We start from the raw sequence: 8,015 nt of genomic DNA on the forward strand, positions 1-8,015 counted from the left end.
CTGAGGATCTTAAGTGGCCCATAAGGTACCTGTTTATGGCAGTTTCGAAGGCCCACACCAGCTCTGACAATTGCCACATCTGTGGCTCCACCACCATCCTGAGCAAAGTCCAAACCTCACCCAAATCTCATGTCCTTGGAGAATAGCCAGACACCAGGAGGAGGCTGCCTTGCCCTGGCACTGGTTGGAAGGGTGGGGGGAGATATGACCCAAGAAGTTAGGCTTCTGGATGATCTGTTTACTGGCCAATGATTTGCTTCTAAAGCTCCCACCTCTCCCTAACTCAGCCAAGTCCTTCAAGGCCTTCCTCTGAGAACATATTCTGCCTGTGCCTGAACCAAAGAGCAGGCAAGTACTATGCAGAGCCCTCAGGACCAGGCTGAAGAGAGGCAACTCCTCAGAGACAGGTCTGTCCTTCCCCTGCCACTCTGACCACAGGGCCCAGGCTAGGTGAGCACCACCCTGGCACCAGCTTGGGGAAGATGGAGGTGGGGAGCGGGGAGGGGTGGAAGGGGGCGGAGCATCCTGGCATGTGCATCTGCCGTATGCATCCCTACCCCTTCCCACTCCACAGACCATGAAGCCCAGCCAAGCATGACAAGGGTTAATTGGATACCCCCAGCTGGAATCATAGAGTCATAGGCCTGGAACGGACCTTGGAGGTCATCTGTCAGGGAAAGAGGAGAGATTTTAATTACTCAATTCAGCTGGGCTGGAAACACCCCCAGCCCAGGTTGTTTATCTAGAAGGAGGGAAAGCTGGAAAGAGCTGCTAGGCTGGGAGCCTCCTGAAGGGTAGGGCCTGGCCACTTGGGTCACATTCCTGTCAGTGCCACCCCCACCATCAGCATTGCTTCACTCTGGGGTGGGCACACAAACCTTGGCTGAATAATTGACTAACAGGCAGGACTAATGGTACTGAGAGAGATCATGAGTGACAAGACCCTAAGTGTGTGTGTGTTAGTCACTCAGTCGTGTCCAGCTCTTTGATGCCCCATGGTCTGTAGCCTGCCAGGCTGCCCATGGAATTCTCCAGGCAAGAATACTGGAGTGGGTAGCAGCCAAGATCCTACAGGCACCAAGGCACCATTCCCTTCTCCAGGGGATTTTCCTGACCCAGAGACAGAACCCGGATCTCCTGCATTGCAGGCAGATCCTTTACCAGCTGAGCCACCAAGGAAGCCAGACAAGACTCTGCACCAGGAGAGAAATGACTAGGGCTCTAGGACTGACTCCAAAGGTCACAGGGCTAAGAAGAAGCTGCACTGAGCATTTTTCCATGATGCCTCTTTTCACAGGACTAGGGTAGGAACTTCAAGAGGGGCCAGCCACCTCAGCTCCCACTTCAGCAGACTCTGAGCCCCTTTAGGCTTCCTGGTCCAGTCAATGCTTCCCAGTCTTCTAAGCTCCACTCATAGTGTGATCCTAAATAAGAAAGCTTCACCTCATGATTCTTTGCACAGAACCAGAAAAAATAAATGAGTTGGTTACAGCAGGAGGCTTAAGGTCAGACACCAGGAAGAACTTCCTGAAGGTGGAAACCCGTACAAGCAGCAATCCAGGTGGACTCTGAAGTCTCCTGCCCTGAACAGGAAGTGCAATGGGGGATGGGGAAGTAACATTCAGAGCTGGGCAAAGGCTGGCGGAGTAATTTTTCCACCCAGCCTAGAGTTCAGTGTTGATGGGTGGCGGGAGGGAGAGGAGCTCCCCAGATTGGGGCAAGGGAATCAATTCACCTCATTTCCTATCACTGCTCTGGAGCCAGTGGCACCTGGTAATGTTCCCAGTCCAGTTCTGAGGCTGCTGATTGGAGGTGGAAGCTCAAGGCCACCACGGCCTCTTTCTCGCCATAAGCCATCCAAGAACTCAGCTGAGGCAGACAGACCCAGACCCTGTTGTCTGTCTTCACTAGAGAAGCCCAGAAATCAATGATGGCCCCTTGGCTCAGGGCCCAAAAGGGGGCTAGGCTGGGGGAGAGAGAAGGGAATGACGGCCATGACCATCAACACAGTGTGGGGGAGGGGGGTTGGGGGTGGTGGAAGCGGGGGATGAGGGAACCACATGTCTCCATCCAAGGCAGAGGGGAGTGAGAAAGACACAGAGCTCCCTTGGGAACTCTCAATAGCTCTTTAAAGGGTGTTCATAGTTACCTTGTTCTCTGCTTTAAAAGTCCAGAGGGTTTAATAACACTTTTAAGTGGCATCTTCTGTGGGGAAGTTCCCACTGGCTATAGGCCCAGGCTGTGTGTGTCATTTCCATCCCAACCCCTTTTCCACAGCCAGAAAGAAAGAAAGTGTAGAAAGTGAAAGTCGCTCAGTCGTGTCTGGCTCTTTGCGACCCCATGGACTATACAGTCCATGGAATTCTCCAGGCCAGAATACTGGAGTGGGTAGCCTTTCCCTTCTCGAGGAGATCTTCCCAACCCAGGGAAGATCTGGTCTCTCTCATTGCAGGTGGATTCTTTACCAGCTGAGCCACCAGGGAAGCCCAAGAATACTGGAGTGGGTAGCCTATCCCTTCTCAAGATGTACATTTATCGCAGCCAAGGAATCAAAGCTCGAGTACTCTAGAAGTTCCCCTTGATATCTATCCTCCATCCTTGCTGCTTCAGTACCCCACTTTCTTCTTGCCCTGCCTCCAAATGAAAATGAATTCCTGTTTGAATGGACAAAGTTCAAATTAGAAAGCCTCCTGCTATTCAGGAGGTCATTTTGGCACACTGCCCCCTGTCATTCCCCACCACTCCCATCCCTAGCACATTTTCTTCTGGGAACTGGCCTAGGCTACAGGGACTAAAGGAAGGGCCTAGGACAAATCAGGCTGAGGATCCATTCCTGAGGATCGCAGGGAGAAGGGAAAGAAAGAGGGAGGGGTGGAACTGGGTGGCCTTTGGGCTAAATCAGATAATAAACGTAAGCCACCTGCCGTTTGAGGCCAGAGTATAAATCGCTAATCGGTTTGGGACTTGCACATCCGCTAATGAATTTCTCTCTATTCCCAGAAGGTCTCTCCGGAGCCGCCTCACTGGCAGGGGGCCAAGCAGGGAGTTTCTGGGGGGTGGGGGCAGCTCTTTGCAGCCTCCAGCCGTGTTTCTCCTATCCCCCAACCCCTTTCAGCCCCTCCCAGCCCCTGTCCCCCGTGCTGCTTGCCAGGTTGGAAAACTCAGAGAGAAGAGATCAAAGGCAGCCAATGCCCCATGCACCCCAATGAGTGCTCCCAACCTTGGCCCTCTCTTTTCCCTGCACCACCCTCAACAGCCAGCAGCTTCCTTAGTCTCTCTGACAGGCTCATGGATAGGGGCAATGGATAGAGCACTGGCTATGGGGTAAATCCAACCCAACTAGGCTCCATCCCAGCTCTGCTTCTCTGGGCTTTGGTTAATCCAGCTGTGAACTGGAGACCATCATGTCTGCCTCATGCAGTGGTTTGAGGAATAAATAAAGCCATGTAAGAGAAGCTCCTACCCTAATGCCTGGCACATAATTGGTGCTCAATTCATGAACTTTATCTCCTGCTTCTCCTCTAATATCATCCAGACCAGGGGTCAGCCATTCTTGGCCTCCAAGAAGGAATTATCAAAAATGGAAGCTGAATGAAGTTGGGTGAGAAACGAAAAGCTTCCTGACCAGGCCTGTCACCCCACTCCCAGCTTTGGCTTTTAATGTCAGCAGCGCCCACTGCCACCTGTCTGGACTTCAGAAGTGGCTTCAGGCGCCAGAGTTGAGGGCTGGATGGACCAACTTCTCCCCTTCTAGTGCATTCTGTGGCCTAGGGACCATGGGCACAGCCCTCTGGGCAACTCTTGGGTACTTGAGGCAGCCTAGGAAAGGCCTCAGGTCACCACCACTGGGGTAGAGGTCCTCTCATGTCAGGTCACAGATAGCTACAGCTGTGGGCTCTGGGCTGTGTCTCTGCCCACTTGCTCTGTCCATGTCCGTCCCTGTCTGATACCCCTTGATTCACACAGATTCAGGCAGCCAACACAAAGCTGTGCCCCTGATATGACATATGCAGGGGACAAGCAGAGATGCTACAGAGAAAATAACCTGGGGTCCCCAGAGAGTTCATATTTTGGCAGAGAGCAGGCCAAAGGATTTTAACTGAATGACTGTATGTGTCCAGGGAGGGACACCAATGTGGGCAAATAGAGGTCTCCTCATTGGCCCTGAAGCTAGCTGCTCCTTCAGCAACACCCCCAGTCACACCTGCAAAGAAGCCTGACAGTAAAGAATCCACCTGCAATGCGGGAGACCTATGTTTGATCCCTGGGTTGGGAAGATCCCCTGGAGGAGGGCATAGCAACCCACTCCAATATTCTTGCCTGGAAAATCCCATGGACAGAGGAGCCTGGCAGGCTACAGTCCATGGGGTCGCAAAGAGTTGGACACAACTAAACCACCAAACCAAGTAGGTGAACTTCCTGGCAAGGTCCTGTGCTATGGTATGCTTAGTTGCTCAGTCGTGTCTGACTCGTTGTGACCCCATGGACTGTAGTCTGCCAGGCTCCTTTGTCCATGGGATTCTCCAGGCAAGAATACTGGAGTGGGTTAACATTTCCTTCTCCAGGGGATCTTCCCTACCCAGGAATCGAACCTGGGTCTCCTGCATTACAGGCGGATTCTTTACCAACTGAGCTACTGGGGAAGACTTATCTAAGCTCTATCCCATGCAGCCTCTGATTCTACTTACCGATTACCTCCAGAAAAGCTGCTGCTGTTGCTGCTGCTGCTGCTAAGTCATTTCAGTCTTGTCTGACTCTGTGCTACCCCATAGACAGCAGCCCACCAGGCTCCCCTATCCCTGGGATTCTCCAGGCAAGAACACTGGAGTGGGTTGCCATTTCCTTCTCCAATGCATGAAAGTGAAAAGTGAAAGTGAAGTTGCTCAGTCGTGTCCGACTCTTAGCGACCCCATGGACTGCAGCCTACCAGGCTCCTCCATCCATGGGATTCTCCAGGCAAGAATACTGGAGTGGGTAGCTATTCCCTTCTACTGGGGAAGCCTTACCTAAGCTCTATCCCATGCAGCCTCTGATTATACTTACCCATAATCTCCAGAAAAGCTAGAATAGAACTAATTGATCTTTCCATTCCACCCAATAACATGGGAGAGATGGGCAGCATGAACTAATCCTTTCTCCCCTCCTGGCCTCAGTGTCTCTATCTGTACAATGGGAAGAATTGGATTCAATATTTTATGAAGGCCCTCCCATGACTGAGTTCCTCCTGCAGGCAAGAAGAGAGCCAGTCTCTAGGACTGGCAGGAACCCCATATTAGATACTGGCTCTGTCTCTATAAAACTAAATTGAGTAGCTAATTCTGAGCCAGAAGAAGGTGAACCTGGTTCTGCCTGATACCAGGTGGGCCAGACTCTCTCCATGTGACTCTCCCAACAGGTGCCAAAATCAAAAGCTCACATTCTCCAGGGTGTTGTTGATAGATGTAATCCAGGCCCACAGAGGGCTCTCTGTGACAGTGCAGCCCAGCCTAGCCCTACTCTGGCCAGTGAAAGTCGCTCAGTCACTCTTTGTGACCCCATGGACTATATAGTCTATGGAATTCTCCAGGCCAGAATACTGGAGTGGGTAGCTATTCCCTTCTCCAAGGGATCTTTCCAACCCAGGGAACAAACCCAAGTCTCCCGCATTTCAGGTGGGTTCTTTACAAGCTGAGCCACCAGGGAAGCCCAAGAATACTGGAGTTGGTAGCCAATCCCTTCTCCAGCAGATCTTCCCAACTCAGGAATTGAACCGGGATCTCCTCAATTGCAGGTAGATTCCTACCAACTGAGCTATCAGGGAAGCACTCTGGCCAGAGGTCCCACCAAGCCAGGGCCACATCAGAGCCTGTCTGGGCCTCAGCCCCAGGATGAAGAGTCTGCTGGAGGAAAGGGATGAGGACCACAAAGACAAGGAGGTCAGAGGAAGAGTTCCCAGCTCCTCCACAGCTAGTATCCACTTTCCTTCCACCTTTATTCATAGAGACCTCAAGACAGTCAAAGCTAAAAGAGGATATATTGTACAGTCCCCCATAGGACAGAAGAAGACACTAAAACCAGAGACAGAGAAAGGGACTTTCTCCGGCCTCCTGACATTGCTGAAATAATAATAGCTGATGTTCCTGAGGGACTTCCTGTGGCTTACATCCTGGCATGTACATTAAATCCTGACATGCTCTGAGGGGCCACACAAAAGGGTGATCAAATAGATTCTACTATTATCCCCATTTTCTGGATGGGAAAGCCGGGGCTCAGAGAGGAAGTGACCAATTCAAAGCCAGGCAGCCTGAAAATGGCAAAATCTGACTTTGAGCCTAGGGCTGTCTGCTGCCTACTTTATGCTCTTAGCTATTATTGTTCCAGTGCCCCTCCTGGACTTATTCCCACCTCTGCCCCTGCCAGGCCATAGACCTGCTGATGTAGCAAGTACCAACAGAAGCCTGACAAAACCTCAAAACTCTCCAAGTTCAGATCCCTGCCTTCAGGGTAAAGCAAAGAGCAGTGCAAAAACTATTTAATGACACGGAAATGCTCTGGGAGACTCAGGGTACAAAACAGAATGGCCAAAAGAAGACATCCAAATGGCCAACAGGTATATTAAAAGTGTTCAACATTACTCATCATCAAGGAAATGCAAATGAAAACTACAATGAGATATCACCTCAGACCTGTGAGGATGGCCGTTGTAACAACAGAGACAGAAAATAATAACTGTCAGTGAGGATGTGGAGAAATCGGAACCCTTGTATGCTGTTCATAAGCTGCTTTAGAAAGTAGTATGGAAGTTCCTAAAAAAAATTAAAAACAAGACTAATATATGATCCAATAATTCCACTTCTAGGTATTTAGCCAAACTAATTGAAATCAGGATCTTAAAGAAATATTTGCCCCCCTGCCCCGTGTTCACGGCAGCATTATTCACAATAGTCAAGACATGGAAACAAGTATGCATCAACAGATAAATGGACAAAGAAAATTTGGTATATGCACCCAAGTGAATATTATTCTGCCTCAAGAGAGAAGAAAATCCTGCCATTTGCAGCAACATGGATGAACCTGGAGGACATTATGCTAAGCAAAATAAGCCAGACACAGAAAGACAAATACTACATTACTCCATCTGTATGAGATCTCTAAAGTAGTCAGACTCTTAGAAACAAAAAGTAGAATGGTGATTTCCAGGCACTGGGGTGATGGGGAAATAATGATGCAGTTCAATGGCTATAAAGTTTCAGCTATGCAAGATGGAAAATTTTTCCAAATCTGCTGTATGGCATAATGCCTATGTTAACAATACTGTATGCCTAGAAGTTTATTAAGAGGGTACATCTCATGTTATGTTTTTTTTTTTTTTACCACAATTAAAAAAGGAAAAACAGAATGCCAGTATGATCTCGTGGGTAAAAACAGGGACCATGTGCATGTGCAGAGGGAAAGAAAACAGCTAGAAAGAAAGATAACCCCAAATTAACAGTATTTCTCCCTGGTTAGTGTAATTCTAGGTGATGTTTTCTTGGTAATACACTCTGTGGTTTGCAAATTTTCTATCATGTATATGTATGACTTTTATCATCCTCCTCTCCTTCCTCAAAATGAAAGACAAAAACAAGCCAACCAAGAAAATCAACAGATGCTTTGGCGCCTGACACAGAGGGTCATGGCCATGCCCCTACCAGCCGGGGTACTGTGGACAAGCACCCAGGCTCTCTGAGTCTCAGCTGCCTCCCCTCTGGGATGAGTGTTGCGATCTCACAATTCCTTGTCTTTGCTGTAGAGCCCACTTATCTTTTCTTTTGATCCCTCAAGTGAGATCAAAAACAAAGGTCGAGAAACTGGCATTCTAACCCCCAAAGTCACCACGGTGCAAGCAAGTGGACCACAGTCTCAATCAGAACTGCTTTCTCCTGCCAAATTAAGAGAAAGGGGAGGATGTGGCTGTGACTTCTTTGTGGTCTCAGTTTATTAACTTTGAAAATGAGAGCTCTGTGAGCATGTCTGACCCCCTTGCCATGGAGCTG

Source organism: Bubalus kerabau, chromosome X (genome assembly GCF_029407905.1).
Source record: "Bubalus kerabau isolate K-KA32 ecotype Philippines breed swamp buffalo chromosome X, PCC_UOA_SB_1v2, whole genome shotgun sequence".
NCBI lineage: Eukaryota > Metazoa > Chordata > Mammalia > Artiodactyla > Bovidae > Bubalus > Bubalus kerabau.